This window comes from Lonchura striata, chromosome 5, assembly GCF_050655825.1.
Source record: "Lonchura striata isolate lonStrDom1 chromosome 5, ASM5065582v1, whole genome shotgun sequence".
Taxonomy (NCBI): Eukaryota; Metazoa; Chordata; class Aves; order Passeriformes; family Estrildidae; genus Lonchura; species Lonchura striata.
In genome coordinates this window covers 22,724,292-22,742,424 of record NC_140707.1, presented here as the reverse complement: position 1 = coordinate 22,742,424, position 18,133 = coordinate 22,724,292, and the positions used below count along the sequence as shown (strand labels likewise).

The window sequence follows — 18,133 nt, the reverse complement described above, 5'->3', positions numbered from 1 at the left end:
GGCAGCCCAGTACCATGATTTATTTTATCTTCATTCTACTCTTTTAATAGCAATGTCATGCTGTGACATTGTGACTGAAGGGAAAAAGCCAGGATGTCACCAAGGGATGCAAAAGCAGGAATCCCTAATATCACTGGGATCTCATTAGCTCCTTATTGATTATATCCCATGTTTCTCCAGTGTAAAGCACAGTTCTTAGCAGCCATTTATTCTGTCATTGTAATCTCCTGAGAAATATTTTGCAACATCAGGGAGGAATGTATTTTCATGTTGTGATAAGATTCCTAAAATGCTAGCAGAGTCTCTTGAGAAAGAAAATGAACAGTATTTACTCCACCTGATGCTACAGGAGTCATTTATGAAGGATTCTGTGTCTCTACTGGCACCAGTCTGGGTGGTTTCTGAGATGCTGCTCAGTTTATAAACTAAAGTATCTACCATGGTTTACAGCACTGCCACCCAGGGTCTGACCAGAACTATCAATTTGTATGACCATTAACAGCACAGCTAATGCAAAAATAAGGAGTGTTACGAAAGTTCTTGTTTACTCAAACCCACAGGAAGTCCAGACTGCTTGAGAAGCCACTGTAATGTGATGCTGCAACATAAACTGGGGACTGACAACACACAAAAATCCCTGTACTAACAGACCTATCACAGTCAAAGAACATTCTCTAAACCACTTTATTCCAAGTAGTTCTGCCACAAACACTGTCAGAAAATTTGCAGACTGCAGCTCCAGAGGCAGAGTCAATCATGCTGACCACACTCTCCAGGTCTACTTGTCCTTCTCTGCTGTCTTGTATCAATTTTCCCAGATTAAGCAGAGATTTTTTTTCCCCTGGTTGGTAACATTTTTTTCCTACACTGAAGCTCCCTAAATTCCTCCAGTGTCTCATTGTTATTGTTCGCATTACATTATCAAGATTACAGGACTGTTACAGAACTGCCTGTTCCGACTGGAAAAGGGATTGCTTGGGACAAAAAAGGCAGCCTGCTAATGCTGGCCAAGCTTTCTAGGACTGTGCATTCCACAGGGAGTAAGCAGTTTTTTTAATGTTTTCCACACACCAGCTCAATGCTTTTACTGTGTTAAATCTAAATCACTTATTAGCACTTAATGTGAGAAAAACAAGAGAGATAAACACAGCATAAGAACAATAGCTGTTAGCATGCATGTGCAACATTCATTTCCCAAGATTTGCTTTTCTGTTCAAGACAAAAATAAGCTGAAGAGACTCTCAAAAAGATGTGAGACTGATCTGACACATTAAAAAAAATATAGTGTGCTTTTATGCTGCTGGTTTTGAGAGTCCACTTTTCCCAAATGCAAACTCAGATGGGGAGGTGAGAGGGAGGGAAGAAAAGTATGTCAAAGCTTGATATAAATCATCATCAACATTTAAAATAAGTGATTATTTAAATGTTACATTTCAAAGCCACCTTAAATGTCAAGTACAACAAAGTGGTTTGTTTTAATCTAAAGATAAATTGAGTTCCTAAAGACAATTTCTCAAGATATGTCAAATTTACTGATATAGGTGTGCTCCTTCCCATGCAGTTGGGACTATGATATATATGGTGGTATCAACTGACTTTTCTATTTTCCTTTAAAGCTTATTTTGGATGAATATATTAATGCAGGTGATGCTGGTATCATCCCAGCATATGCAGAAAAAATGTAAACAACATGAACATGGCAGAAAAGTATTCAGCCATTTGCAGAGGTGCCTGTAAGGAAGGACTTATAGCACCCCAAGAAACCCACCCACACACCATTCCACATCACCTCAAAAATAAAGGAAAAAAAATAAGAGACTAAGAAACAAGAAAAGAAAACCTAAACTAAATGTTAAGATTATGTAGAAAGTTATTTTAGACCCTTCAAATTAGTCTGACAGCCTGCAAGTTTATTGAATCTTTGTAGGGTCAGAATCACATCCCTTGGGCTTAAATGAGAGTATTCCACCTTACAGTATTTGCAAATTATTCTTCACAAAGCAATAGAAACCAAAATGTCTCAAGTATTGTGACATACTGTTAAAAACAAATCCAAAAATAATCATGTGACACAGATTCTGCATTGTCTCATAAACCATCTAACAATCCTGGTCTAAAAATGCAGAATTCTGTTTTATTTGTAAATGTAAAGAATTCCTCTGAAACTCTTATTCAGCCATAATTTGTGCTGTGCTGCAGACATGGTTTCACTAATTTCACTAGGATAGCTCTCAAACTGTCAATTTAATGAGCCCAAATGGTAGAAACATTGTATCAATTTGCCTAAAATTTCCACAAACCATTTATCAGGATCAAAACCTAAAGATGACAGACAAATATGAAAAATTATCTGATGCAACATGGGATCTGCTGCTCGTGCCAGGCAAGGTTCAGCATCCTGACTAAAAAGGGTTGCAACAGAGTGGACGTTTCCTAACAGATCTTTATAATTGCAAAAAGTTCCAATAACAGAATACTCCTTATGGACCATCTTCCCCCTGTTAATGGTATACTTACACTTTTTAAATTAAACTATGGCTTGGAGTTTTTTTATGGGTCACTGAAAGCCACCACACTTTGGGCTAATGAACAATACAGCACCACTGAATGCCTAATTCCATTAACAGGTGTTAGCAGAGGAGGGGTAAACCCTCTGCTCTTCCCCTCTGCAGTTTAAAATTATTCTTAATTTCCTAAAGCTTCCCAACACTTTGGAAGCACCCACTCTCAGTCCCACTACTGAAAAACTGGCAGGTTTTTTTCACTGAAAGCTGTAAATGGAAATGGGTTGAGGCTTGGAGCAAGCACCTGGAAAGTCAAGGCAGCACAGAATGCTTAAATTGTTTTATAGCCTCAAGAAAACCTTCTGCTTTCTAATACACAGTGTCCATCAGTTAGCACATCTCAAGAACTGATTACTTCCTCTCCTTCTGTGGAACGTGAGTATCACTGAACACAGAAGAATTTATGTGTGGTGTCTGAGGACTTGAGAAGGGAGCCTCTGAAAGTAGGTTCCCAAGCCCTCTCCTGGCATTATCACTAACATGCCTTAAAATCTACTTGAAATCTACTAGAGTTTTTCATGCACATTGAAATTCCACTGATCTGGGATCTAAAATATACTACTCCTTTGGTCTGCCCCACAGGGCAGAGACCTGGAGACATAACAGGAAGTCATAACAGGGAAGAACTGCAGGCTGCTAAAACAAACTCATGTTTTTGAAAAATTACAACAAATACAAATTTTCACAAATATGTTTATAATAATTGATGTGTCTAGTTATTTTTCTCTTAACAATAGCTGCAATAGAATGCAGCCATTAAGAAGTTAGCTTAACATGCTAATTTGCTTTCCTGAGTGCTTTAAGGGAGTTTATCCACGTGTCAAGAGGTGTAGTGCAGACAAACCCTTGCTTAGGAGTTGCAGCCTGCTTTGTGGCAATTTGCCTACTCCCTTCCAGTAAAACAGATAATTATGTCCTCCCAGAAAAACATCAGTTCTGATGAACTGGAAAGTCCAATAAAATGTTTAAAGATTCCTGCCTTGAGAGGGCGCCTGCAGAGACTCCTGAGAACATTGTTACCAGAACTCCATCAGGAATATCTGTTCTCTGGACTGGGGTTAACTCCACAGTCTCATCCAAAATTTCCCTCCCTATAATCCACAGCCTGTTTTCAACCAAGTCAGTGACCAGTCTCTCTGCTAAGCTTTCATAGCTAGGTGGCAACTTTAATTCTAGCACAAACTTCCTACTGTTACCAGCAGGAGTGGTGAACTTGGTTGCCATTGTCCCTTGCAATGCCCAAACCATTCTCTCAGAAGTTCAGTCCCCACTGAACTGAACTGGTACTATTGGGAAACTGATGATGCAGCACTTACTGAAGGGGAAAGAAGTTACATCCCCCAGGCACTCTGCCTAAAGCAAAGACAGCTCTCCATGCACCTTTCACCCTCCTTTCCTGTTTTTATGCAACCTAAAATGCTTTTCCCTTTTCTGATGTTCTTGTTCTTTCCTATTTTGTGCCTTTATTCTGTCTTCCTTGCCCTACTTTATCTTTTAATTACTTCATTTAATCTTCTCTCAAAATATTCTTCCCCCACTCCTTAATTGAATGGGCAATACCTGGTGGAGAGAACAGACCTCACTTGAAATATGTTGCAGTCCAAACCTGAACTAGATTCAGTCCAAGCCTGAACTAGATAAGAACTTAGGACTAAGCTCCTCTATTACCTTTAGCAATCCTAGGGCAATCACAGCTTCCAAACTGGAAGGAAAACAACATGAAAAACAAGGAAGAAGACATTTAGAGAAGGAGGCATGAACAGAAAATATGTCTGTTATTGAATCAGAAATTAGTCCTTCCCTGTGTAGGCTAAAGAAAAGGGTTGGGTTTTAAAAAATACATTGACTATTTCAAGCTTAAATATCTTGATTTGAGATACCAGGGTAGAAAGGGTCTACTTAGAAACTATGCCAAACACATATCACAGTTCTTTGGTATTATTCTTCCTTTGTTCTTCCCCTTCATCCTCAGGATTTTTGCATAAAAACAACCATTTAAGTCTCAGGAGCTCACCTGTTCCTGTTGCTTACTCCTCAGTGAAGTCATAATGCTCTAATAGTGACATCAACACCATTTGCACAACAATGAATTGCTTCTTGTGACACAAAAACTAAATTATAAATTTGCTAAGGAATGAGAGTTGGGTAGCTTTGAGGAACAAAGGTTCTTTTCCCATTAATATCTCTTGTGTCACAAAGGATGCAATAAATGAGAAAATAGAGAGATGAGAAAATGTCCTTTGGTATTTCCCACAGGGTGTGACCAGTCCCTAAAACATCCCAATGTAATTTATAGAGTGAACAAAGACAAAAGTCTTAGTAAGTCTTAGAAGGAACTCCCCAGTTGAGCTGACATCCATGACTGAATGCTCCTCTCACCAAGGCTGACTGACAAAGTCTGCCAGACAGACGAGAAGCATTCTGCCTTTGCAACTGTTGTAGGTTTTGATTTGCTAGAGCCTCATCTGAGGCAAAACACGAGTCACAGCCATCCTACAGAAGCTGCTGTGCCCAGAGTTGTCAGCACACCTCCCTTCCTGACTGTCAGGCACACATGGCTCCCACTCAGAGCCCTGCTGGAGTAAGATTTGTAAAATTATTAGCAGTTATAGGCCTTGCAAAGTGTTTTAATAACACATAATGGGAGGAAGGGCAATCATCTTTGGATACCTCAGTAAGGTCAAGAGCTGACCTGTGATGATACCATGAATCTCCTTCTGGTTAGATCACTGTGTGTTAGTGACTGTTCTGAGCCAGTATCTCCCAGAAGCAGGTCCTGCCCATGATACCCAAGCTGGAAATGCTAATGCTTCCAGTGAAGAAACTATTAATTTGCATGGACTGTCTCAATATTATGATATAAAAGCACCCTGGGAGGATGAGGTATGGGTTGGAGACCTCATGGATGTAAGTAGAAAACACTGGCCAAAGTTGTCTTGGCTTGTACAAAGATATGAGAACAACATTGGGTCTGTCTCTTTAGCTCTTGGCAGTTACCCAGGGAATCTGTAGAAAGGCACACAGAAGATTTTAATTCCCCTAGAGAAGATCTTAATTCCCCTGCATCCAAAGTACATCCAGAAGTTAACCTGGACACAGGCATTAGCAGCAACAAATGGGATGGCAAGTAAGTCCATTGTTTGTATTAGGGATTTCTGCAGGAACCTTTCAGGAAGGTATCTGTTTACATTTAGAAATTATGTTCTTGCACTTAAAGCAACATCTGCAGGATGCAGAGGCTCTGAGCTCTGATACGGATTTCAGTCACAGTCTTAGGAAACCTGCTTAGAGGTAAGATCTGCAAATTCAGTGCCAGAGATTAAAACCTACCACCCACATTCTGGCATCTGGCTGAACAGCCCATTTTCTCAAAGGAACTCCTATTTTTTCTACTACCTCAGGAATCTATCCAAACCTCCAAATACCACTGCTGTACCAGAGATGGAGGCTTAAAACTGGCCTGATTTGAGGAAATGAGCAGCTCTCTCATGCACAATGGCTTTCTGATTCTGATTCCCTTCATGTCTATGAACACCTTGGCTGCTGCTTCCTTCTCCTTTAAACTCTACATGTCCCAAGCCAAAAGAAATAAACCCAGGTCCCCTGAGCTCCCAGGATGATCAACTGCAACGAGGTGTGAGCAGCCTGACTGAAAGGTGTGTCCATGCCCTGCCTAAGTTCCTAACCTCCCTCCTAGCTGCTGAAACAGAGGATGTATGCAAAAGAAGTAGTAGATAGGAGGGGTGAGGTCCAGACAAACATCAGAAGAGTTCAAGACTGCTAGAGCAAAGGTGAGGTGAAGGATAGCTAACATACTATGAGAAAAACACAAATGGGAAACAAGAAAGTGAAGAGATTTTTTAGAAAGATGAAAGGGCAATAAGAAACCCCAGGTGGGAAGAGAAGTACAGCCCGCTTCTTCTCCTCCACACTGGGAACATACTCTGTGTCCTCCAGAGAAAACAGCCCACCTTTCCTCATGGCCCAGGATGTTTTCATTCCATGGCTAAAATCTTCCTCATGGAATAAACTTGGAATTTTTCCTAAGATAATTCAAGAAAAACGCATCTGCAATACTGACATAAGACTTCACCAAAAGAGACAGAAATTGCTGCAGTCTTGCAAAGCAGGTGCAAGCCCATGAGAGTGAGAAGTGCTCAGGGTCTGCATAGCTGGTAATTCAATACACAAACCCAATGTCAAATCTAAATTCAAGTTTTCGAGTCCCTGATTAATGGGTAGAATCCTCATGCCCTACACACACAGCCTAGCAGTGATTGCAGGAGACTTGCAATCTAGTTCTTAAATTCCTGCAGTGTCTTTACAGCATTGGTTCTAAGGAAGATGGGAGATAAAAGAGGAGAAATAATTGACAGAATATTGGCAGAATGACAATATAGCAGAATGACAATAACAAACTAAGCACAGCAAACTACTTCTTATCCCCTTTGTTAACAAGTTATAGTAGCTATAGCAACAAAAATGGGGGCAGGGAGGAAAAAAGTCTGAGACACATCAATATCCCCAAAGAACACCACTTTCTAATATGGAAAAATCAAAATGTATGGCACCAGCAGCTCTTACAAGACAGAGCTGTAGCAGTGTACAATGGTTTCAATTAAAGGCACCAATCATTAATTAACCAGTACAGCTGGGCTTAGTAGTGGACAGGCAATATCATTTCTTCCAGTGAGCCACAGTTCCTTCAGGCACTGAACTAGCTTCTCTTGCTGTATGACATGTCCTGCAGCCCCACTTCTAGTGGATTTACCTCACATTTTCTGTCAAGCCTAGTGACAGAGTGACTAATGTCACTGCTCAACAGTGACATCTCCTGTGCTCAAGCCTTTGTGCCCACATCCCTGTGGCAGCCATCACACACTGATATCCCTATGGATGCTGCCCACAGCACAGCCCTGCACACTCAGCAAGCATCTCAGGGAGAAAAGCATTTCAATTCCCTGCTGCCTGTGTGTATTTTCCTTCTCAAATACACACACTTGCAAGCTAAAAGAGGGGAGGAATGTCTGGCACTTCTGCGGTGACCATCTGGCAGAAGCACTGCTCCATTTTCTGGCAACTTGACCAGAGTCTTAGAACAATTATTTCAGTTCCCGATTCAAGTGCTGGAGACAGAAGATCAAGTTACATTTCTCTCCAGCCATCAACACTAATTCAGTTTTCACTAAGTCAGCCTTGCTGGAATTTCACTCTTCCACACTAAAACCAAAAAGAAAAAGAAAAAGGAAAGTGTGACTCTACACTGAAAAGCCAGTAGAATAAACATAAGGAATTTCAAGAGTTGCCCTTCAAACATGTAAAAAATGCCAGTAAGATCCAAGAAAGTAGGAACTGTTTCTTCCTAGAAAGCATGTTTTTATAAGAAAATGCTGAAGAACTGGATGTATTGAAAATTACCTGATATCATGGTCCTCAGCAATATCCCCTGGATTATAACAACCATGTAAATAAGCTTTCTTCCCGTATTGTCACAAGCTGATTGTGAGTTGAAGAGAGTACCTTCCCACCTATGGCTCAGCCTATACCTTTACATGTATACCTGTACACAGCCATCAGCAGAGGCGCTTTTCCCAAGGAAAGAGTTCAGATCCCACAGCACTGACATTTGCCATCTGCATGAAAGGAAAGTTTCAACAAACTACCACAAACAAAAGTGTTATAAATCACCTTTCATCAGGCCTCCAACCACTAGCCAGAGGAACAACTGGAAACACTTAAACCTGTTTTAAAATTCCTTGTAGGAGGAGGCAGGGAAACACCTCCCCATCCACCCAACTGGAGCTGATTGCAGCCACCAAACCACTCTGGATAGTGACTCCTGCCAGTGGAGTTTCTGCTGAGGATTTCTGCAGCAGCAGCCTTTCCCAGCAGAGATAGAAAATCAAGCAGCAGCCACAGAAACTCTAGCTTTGTTCCCATGCATGCTGCATCCAGAGTGGCAGGAGGGAACCACAGGGGGCTAGAAGGAGGCAAACAGAAACAAATCCACAAATAAACTGTGAATGATATCAAATATCTTTTAAACCTTCACATGCTGGGAGATGGTATTTGATGATTTGAAAGAGCTTCTCTTCTTTCCTTTTATGAAAATGATTTACATGCAGCTGTGTACATGACATGTTGGAGACTTCTCAAGAGACCGGCCGCTGTTGCAAAGAATTCGCACTTCTATGATAGGAATTTCATAAATGAAGGCACTAAATATCTTCCCAGATGCAGGCTTGAATAGACTCACTGTGCTGGAGAGTTCTGCTGAGGGAACAATCTCTCTTCACAGCCCGCAGAGCAGGAGTAAACCTGACACAGAGGAGCATTACAGCCTGAACTACTTCATTCTCAGACTAGGGAGAGAGGGACCCGCAGGGGCTGTCAGACAATCACTGCCCCATCACACGGGCTGGTGAAGAATGCTCCCAAGCTTCCCAAATCCCACTTCTCTGCTTGCAATCCAAGTCATAACAGCTGTAGTGCCAGCGAGGGCACGGGAGAGCACAGCCTCAGAAAGCGTCAGGTAGAAAATGTGATCCCATGCCCTTACAGTCAGCTGGATGTGTCCAGGAATAACAAGTAGCCAGTGTGTAGCAGGAATAGGGTCCCATTTCTTGTTTCCAGGCTGCCTGCAGTGCCATAATGTGCTACCACTTATGTTTAACAATATTGAAACATGTAACCTTAACCTGAAATATTTGTGTGAAATCATTAATTTTATCCAGACAGCATTTGGAATGTTGCTCCGGCACCAGCACTTCTACTCAAAGTTTTAGCACTGGTGTTAGCTCAGTTCAAAACTGTGAGTAAAATATAATTTAATAGCAATTTGATTTTGCAATGATCTCATTGAAAAGGCACATGCAGCATTGCCCTTGCAACACAAAAACAGCCACAAGATAAGCCTAAGGGACACAGATTAACACTCTGATCAGATAAAATTTCAGCCCCTTCTCCCTTGCAGGGAATGTTTTGGCCTTTTGCCAAGCAGAAAGCATTCCACACACAGTAGGGTAAGTTTGGTATAGCACCCATATGGAAATATCTTCTTCACAACAAGGCCAGGGTATAAAATCTATTATCTGAACACACAAGCTCTCTTACTTCGAACACAAGTGAGCCTACACAGAGTTTGACTCAAACTTTCCCCATGTCATCAGAGTCCATATTTGACCAAGCTTTAGAATAGCACTGGCACTAAAGCTGGAATTCATTTTTCCTTTCTTCTTTCCTATGGTTTTAAGCAGAATGCAGCAGAAGTCCAGTTTGGATCTGCTCCCTATACAAAAATATTTTTATTTTTTCTTTTAAAGTGTAGTTACTGTAGACAATAACTGCATCAACCAGACCTTCAGGGATGGACCTGTCTACTCACAACAAAAATGTCAAAGCAGATTTTGCTATGATCAACTATCGGACAGCCAGAAGTTGTGTCGGGGAAAGTTTAGACTTGATATTAGGAAAAAGTTCTTCACACAAGAGGTCTTTGGGCACTGGTACCGGCTCCCCAGGGCAATGGTCACAGCACCAAGCCTGACAGAGCTCCAGAAGCATTTGGGCAATGTCCCCAAGCACCTGGCATGACTTTTGTGGTGTCCTGTGCAGGGCCAGGAGTTGGACTCCATGCTCCTCATGGGTTCCTTCCAAATCAGCTTATTCTCGGATAACATATAGGTCATTTAGGGAAAGGGAAAACTGCAATTCTATTCTGCTTTCATAGAGTTTATGCTTATGCAGTTCTCACCTTGAGTTTCAGGCACTCCTTTGCTACTGCTCATAGAGGGTGATACCAGAAAGGAAATCACGCCTCAGATTTCTCTCCTGTTTCCTATTCCCTTCACTGTTCCTCCTTCAGTTCAGGTGTATGCACAACTCATCTTCCCAATACCAGGTAACAAAAGTTAAAAATGTGCATCTACAAATAGACAAATTGTTACACATAGAGGTACTGTACACACAATAGTAAATAAGGTGATAGTAGACTTCACAAATAAAACTTCTTCTCCAGTAAGTACATTGATCAGAATAAAGTATACACACAGAGTATATAAACAACACTTTCCTACTAAAAATTCCATCATCACAAAAGAAATAAATCTTTTAAGGTAAAAAAAAAATCTTCAGAAACTCTTCAGTATCAGCTTCCTGTGAATGTATTTTCACTTGTGTTTGATTAATGAACAAATCAAAACATTCAAGACAGATACTAAACAGTTTTGTCTGGCATGAAGTCTGCATTGCCAGATTCCATGTGGTTTCCAGTTGGTACCACGAACTTGGCCACAGTTCATTCACAACTCTGTCCTAGTGCTCCAAAAGGTAGATAAATATCTATGAACATTTTTGTGGTGTCAGGAAGGTGATTTGTATTATAGAGGCAGATAAAATTGTACCTGTGCCCAGTGCATAGTGGACAAAAGCTGACTGACCTCAGATTCCACTCTGCTACAACAAAAAAAAAAAAAAACAAAAAACATGCCTTTTACAACTCCAAAAGGTAAAAATTTATACGATTATGAATCCAGTTCAAATTCCTTTTGTGACTAGCAACTCATCTGACAATTTAGGGATGAGATGTTCTAACTGATAAATTGTGTTGAAATTTGTAGGTGTTATAAATTCACCAGGATTCACAGGTTCCTACAGAGCATTCCTGATGAGATAACTGCCTCTCTCTTCTAGTGTGTCTATTACTTATTATCTGAACTCCTACCTCATTTTCCCCAGACAAATATTCTCACATTTAACCTAAAGAAGAATGCATGGTTGGACATCCATGTGCAACAGGTTTTTTTTATCCTATTTTTAGTTACAAAAGTTGTGTTAAGAAGCTTTTTTCTTATCCCAGGGAACCTACAGGTGTGAAAAACATTAAATTCACTTCAGCTGATTCTTCACAGTAGCTGTGTTCTAGGTAAGGCTTTAAAGAAAATGTATGTGAGAAAATGGTTTGAAGTTTGAGGGCTTTTTTTTTCAAACTGCAGTTTAATTTTATGGCAGCTTGAAGGTATCATCTCTGCTCTTTCAGGCAACTGCATTTTCTCAACTTTTTGATTAGTCTTTTCATCAAAAAACCATTAAAGTCAGAGTTTCTGTGTGTGCAATAAATTCACCTCATGCTGTAACAAAGCATCAAGCAACCACTCCATTCAGTTCTCACAGAAGGGGGTTTTGGTCCTTCCAGTTTTAATGGGAAAGCTGGAGCCACAACACAAAAAATGAGAGCTCTTTGGAAATGCAACCACACCCCACTCATATTCTGCTCTGTGCCCCATGTCCCCACCCACAGATACACAACAGAGGAATACCAGCCGTTGTAGCTTTGCAGATGGCAAATCCAATATTGTGCCATTTTGGACTTTCTCCTCAAAGGATCATTCCACATGGCTTCTTTTATAGGGTCAGGATTTCTTTTCTTGGGAGGATGGATATTTGGGCATGGAAAATATTTGTGGGCATGAACAATGGGGAAATAGCATTTATAGACTGAAATAAAGCCTTTCCAATTTGTGGAAACAGCTGGAGGGAGGAAAGAATGATATGAATAGCATATTTGAAATTCAACTGGCTGCTGACAGTGAGTCCTTTCAGATGCCCACTATGGCTATGCTCTTATATGACAGCACAACATTTAAATCTAAAATTAAAGGTGAGTCAATGCCCAGTGATCTACCCAGCATTTTGTTTCACTACATTGTTTCACACTTCCCTACACATAATTTGTGGGGAGGGAAGAGCTGTTTCTTCTGCATCTTGTTTATTTCATGGTGCCGTACAAGTGCTAGAATGAGCATTAATTTTCAGTGCTGCTTTAATTCATTCAACACAACAGTAATAAGCTCAGCAGTCAGTCCAGGGAATGGCTGCACAGGAACCTTCAAGAGAGCATCTGCTGAGCTTCATGTTTCCCAGAAGTTATTTCACTCCTGCCACACACAGAGAGGCTTTCAGGTTGCAAAAGGAATCTTGTTTCTTACAAGAAAAGAAGGTGACTTTCAGTGTATGTCATTCAATACAGCATGTTTTCAGAGCAATTCCACAAGTGAATGCCCAATGAAAATAGACAAAAAAACACAGAGCCAAATTTCCACAGGAGGAAACACCATAACAATCTCATTAAAAGTATTACAGAAGCCTTTCAAAACACTGTCAGCAAGGTACTTTACCTATGTTAAGGAGAAGCAAATACTTTTTAAGAAAAAACTTTCTTTTTCTATTGGAAGAAGTAAAAGCTACTTGCCAGCTAAATATTTTCCTTCAAAGCTACCCTCCTCCAGCCAAGCCCCATTAATCATTGTGCTGCTAGACAAGATTGCTTTGATGTCCACAGAACATATAGAAGATTTAAGACAGCAAGCTGTCTGAATAATTCAGTGATAAGGTCAAGGTAAATCAAGGTAAAAAGTGTTTACTCAGTTCTAATTTAGTCCAGAGTTTTACTTGTTTCACATAAATTTTATCTACTTTTGATGGTTATTTTATTTTATCTAGCACTACATAGTGCAAAGCTTCTATTATTACTATTGCTTGACTTACCCAGTCACCTGGAAACTCAACCATTTAAGGAGAAACAAAGACTAAATTAGAAATACTCTTCTCTATAAGGAATGGGGAAGGAGAAAAGAAGGGCTGACTTTGATTGAAGTGGTCCAATGGCCTTGTTCAGATTAGCCAAGCAACTCAGTACTCTCACTGAGCATTGTCTGAGACCTGGGCAAAACATGGGATTTCAGGGTCTGTTAGGGGGTGAAAATTAAAGTTCTCTTTGGGCACTATAAACAACAAAGAAAACCCACACTTCCTCTATCAAACAGCAAATGGATCCCCCAAGAACTAGTTTCAGCAGAAACTATTATTAAAAATTCTTTTGGAAAATATTCAAGTCATGGTTTATGAACAGAAAAGCATTTTAAAAATACACATTAATGCTTCCATTAAGAAAGAAAGAATAGAAACATGCAGACAAATAACTATTTAAACTAACGCTTTGGCAACAACAACAAAAAAATTAGTACATCACTTAACGAATGGATTTGACCCAGATTCCTACCCTCTGTTTTAAGAGAACATTCTTGAGAAGAGTTCACAGGCTGCTGGTACTACTAATTTATCTCAATTGTGTTACAGCTTTCAAAGCATCAGTAAAAGACTTTCAACATCCGTTCCCAATGTGTTGCCTACACATATTCTTAACAGTAAGGGCTATTAAAAGAAGCTGAACTAAAACTGAAAACAAGAAAAATTTTAAATCATAATTGGCAATTGAAGGGAAGGGTGTTTCTTCTACATACTAAATAAGAGACTTGAAGGATCTGCCACAATAGTAATCTTGGCTTGCTCTCCACTTCATGTAGTCCCTAGTTCTTGTGATAAGATTGGTTTCAGTTTAAATTTGCCTTCAGTCCACCTGGGCTGTCTTCACCTTCAGGTGATGAAACTGTCATGTCATTTCCTTTATTGCAGTCTGAAAAATCACCAACTCAGCTGTGTAGAGGGAGCAAATCTAACCGTATATTCCTTTTAATGAACATTTTCATGGAGATAGTGGATGAAAGTAGTCCCAAGATACTTATGTAGTAGTTCATTAATAAGGTCCATAGAGCATGATGTTGTTTTCTCAACAGTAGTCCTACCTTAACACCCTTATCAATTAATTTTCCAGTTGCTCTACTGATTCTAAATTTCTCTCTTTGACTCTACTACTGAGAAGTCCAAAAAGAACAAATATGCCAATTCTGAGTCTACAATGGAGCAATCAGAGTTATCAGACTCCTCAGTACAATCTTTCACTTTTAAGCTCCAAGGCTCTACATGTCCTTTTCCTCTGAGTTGGTTTATCATAATCAGAATCATTGACCTGAATTTTCCTCTTCTGGAAAACATATTTGCAATTTTCAAGCATGCTGTAAAAGTCACAGAATGACAGGAGTTGGAAAAGACCCCTGAAAACCATCCAGTCCAAAACCCCTGCTGCAGGTTCACCTAGAGCAGGTTCCACAGATCTCATCCAGTGTGGGGTTTGAATATCTCCAGAGGTTTTTTTGCTGGAATAGTTGTTTTCATGTGTCCTTCATATTTGGCTACCCAAACAATTCAGTCCATCTAATTTTAAAAACTAGTTGCTGTAGCTCTATCACAATTTTCTACTTGAAATAAGAAACCTTGTTAAAATCCTCCTTTTAATTCTTTCCAATTATTAAAAAAATAAGAGTAACTGATGTTTTGAAAGACTGAATGAGCATCCTATTTGAACAAAGGTCTTTCACCTCCTTATTAATCAGTAAAACCAAGACTAACACTGTCTTGTCAGTTGAAATGAAGAAATTACACATCAATAAACATTTCTCAGTCAAAGTTATAGGAGCATCTTTAAATATCCCAGTGAGAAGGAATATATTTTCAAAAAATTAAGTATCCAGTTAACATATGTAAAATCACACCTCGAGCTTTTTACCCTAAGCTTTTCTTTTTGCATCTCATTTTTGTTTCTGTCAACATTGTAACATAAACCATCTGAGAGTTTTAAAACTAAACAGTTCTAAGCAGTGGGTGAAACCACAGTATGTTAACTGACAGGAGGTTTTGGCTTCATCTTTAAGCATCTATTACTCAGCTGCTGTTTCTCTGCAGCAGGGGCTGGAACATTCACAGACTTCAGTCCAAGACTCCTAGTTTCCTATTAGGTGCTGCCTAAGTATGTTTTTTCTTGATTTGGTTGTTTCTTTAATAACTACGCCATTCTTGAATTCCATCTTGCCCATCTGAATGCAACCAATATTAATTGACACTCACTGCAGCTGGTGCCCCTCATTGAACACGGATTGCTCAAATGACAGCACACATGGCTGGGATGTCACTTGACAGAGTTGTCCCCATCTGACAGGCAGCAGAGCTGGGACAGAGATGATGAACATAAAACAAGACATGGCTAGTAAGAAATTAAGGTAAAGCAGAAGAAATACAAATATGATATCTCTTAAGTATTAGCCAGTTCTCCTTCAGCCAAATATAAAGCTATTTTCAAAAAGCTAAAATATTTTTCCTATGGCATATAATCCACTGCCAACTCCAGCACAAGAGATTTTGTCCTCGAACAATCTGAAGAGCGGAAGAATGAAAGTTTATAAAATATATATCCTTGTCTGTGTTGGAAACAGCACAATTCCAAACCAGAGACTAATGCTGAAATACAGTCCAGGGGCTGTGCTTCCATTCATAAACTGTTCCATTTGAACACAGGGTCTGGAATGAATTTTATCCTCATGTTCAACAAGAGAGACACAATTTATTACAGTGCTGCACTTTTCAGTTTCAAAATCATATCCCTAACATTTTTTTCTGTCAAGTCCAATGGAGATTAGCAGACTTTTCAACTAGAATCATCCATAAAGAGAAAATACAGCAGAATCTAAGTGCCCAGAGACATGAAGGAGCAAGTCCAGTTATGTACCACATGGCTAAAAGAAAAGAAAACCTACTGTGCACACACAGCTTCAACAGTCTGAGCTGGAAAGGCATCAGAAAGGTCCTTTTCTCAGTAACAGCATTAAGTGGGATCTCAAATTTTTAGCTCAGTAACAGCATAAGTGGGGTCTCAGACTTTGGCTCTGTCTTTAAGTTACCACCAGACTGTCTGTGCAGCAGCCGAGCTCTATTACTCCTGTGTAAAATCACAGTAATGCTCTCTGACAACCTCAAACCCCCCTGAAAAATAACCAGTGATTCCCAATCATTGCATATTCTGCAGCTGAGATGTGCCACAAAGGTACAGGCTTATTTGCATCAGTTAAACTTTACCTAGAGAATCCTAAGGAGGGTCCTGAAACAGCTTAATCATTACTCTCTGATGCTCAAATAAAAAGGAATTTAGGATTCAGCAACACTGGTATAAACAATTTCAATCTACAGGGTCACTGCTTTTTGCACCAGTTTTCTACAATTTTCCAGTGTTTTAAAATATTTCTCTAGCAAAAAGACCACTCCAAAAATTGCAGCAGAGCTGAAAACATTTTCATTGATACTTCTCCACATACAGCAAGATGAAAGAAGCATCTGCTGCCAGTATACAACAAGATAAAAGCAATTTAAATAATTACAAAAAACATCCCATCAACTTATGAGTTAGAACAATTTTGTTTTCTGGAAAAAGGGAAAGGAAATTGGTGACTTGGACCTTCAGCCCAAGGATGTGATCCAGCAATCCAATCTCTGATTTAACACATTTTTAAATACTAATTTTTCCTCACAGATCTTATTGCACCAAAAAACTCTAAGTTGATCATTATATACTCATACTACACCACAAATGAGATTTCCACAGTACACAGAGAAGTAGGAATTAGACTTCAGTTAACATAAACCTTTAAATGAAGAAAATTATGAAAGCCGTAAGGTACAGAATTCTTATACAGTAAAATTTATTAATCTGTTAACTATTAACCAAACTTTTACATGCCGGTATAAAAAGCTTTCCATTTGATAAGTCAATGCCACTACCACATCTCCTTTGTGTGGTATTCATATATTTTATCTACCTGGCCAGCTAGTAGAACAGTCTAGATCCCTTCAAGCCTTCCACCCTCTCTTTGACTGACACTAAGTAGTCATTTGACAGCATGGATGACAACTAAAAATGAACCCTGCTTTGACTAGAGCTGCTGTAGAATATCTTTTTAAAACTCATCTCTGGGTAGCTCTGTTTGTGACTAAGAAACATTTTTAACACAGCAGCTAACAGCTCCAATGAGATGCTTCACCATCTATTTTGGAAGGCAATATGCCAAGAGAACTGTGGTGCATTTTCAATCATCTCTTGGCTACTGCTTCTTCCAAAGTTTCTGTCCAAAGACAGACAAAACCAAGTTCTATGAATCACTGCTTGAATGAGATCTAATTATTCAATTAGTTTTAATGCCTTTTTTCCCTTGTTTCTTGACAGCTGTACACACCTCTTGCCCTTCAGGGCATTTGTCCACATGTCTTTCCCACAATTGGAAATGCAGGCAATTTTTTCCCACCCAGAACAGCTTTCAGATTAAGAAGAGAACTGAACACAGTATCCTGCACATTCCCTTTGGATATAGTCCTTTTTACTAGGGAGAGAGGAAGAGGAAAAATCTGTATAATCACCTACTCACAAACACACTTTGCTGAGACATTATCTGCTGCTTTGCATACATCACAGAATTATTGCAACTCCCTCAAAAAGATATTTGCCAAGTTTACTTTTACCTGAATACATAAGATTATTAACAAAACCTCAACTATGAAACTGCAAATATATGATCCACCTAGCTACTGAAAGTGGGGGAAACTTAACACTTAGCTGTGAAACATGAATTGCTTCAAAAAATGTGTTGATTGGAAGGTTTTGATGATGAAAGAGGGAAAAGGAGAGAAAAAAAAATCTCTTAATTCTCCACCTTACTCGTTATGAGTCACACTGTTTTTTGGTTTGCCTGCTACTACATTAATGCAAAAAAAAAAAAAAAAAAACTACAAAAAACCTGTTTCAGAGCAATGTTGTCTGCTTTCTTCCTGTATAGCTACACACGAAAGAA

General features: G+C 39.5%; 1 protein-coding gene across 23 annotated transcripts in view; it reads right to left on the bottom strand.

The window, feature by feature from the left end:
• DENND2B (DENN domain containing 2B) overlaps nt 1–18,133 on the bottom strand; it is a 153,175-nt gene that overhangs the window by 85,261 nt on the left and 49,781 nt on the right. The gene's annotated exons all lie outside the window — the stretch shown is intronic.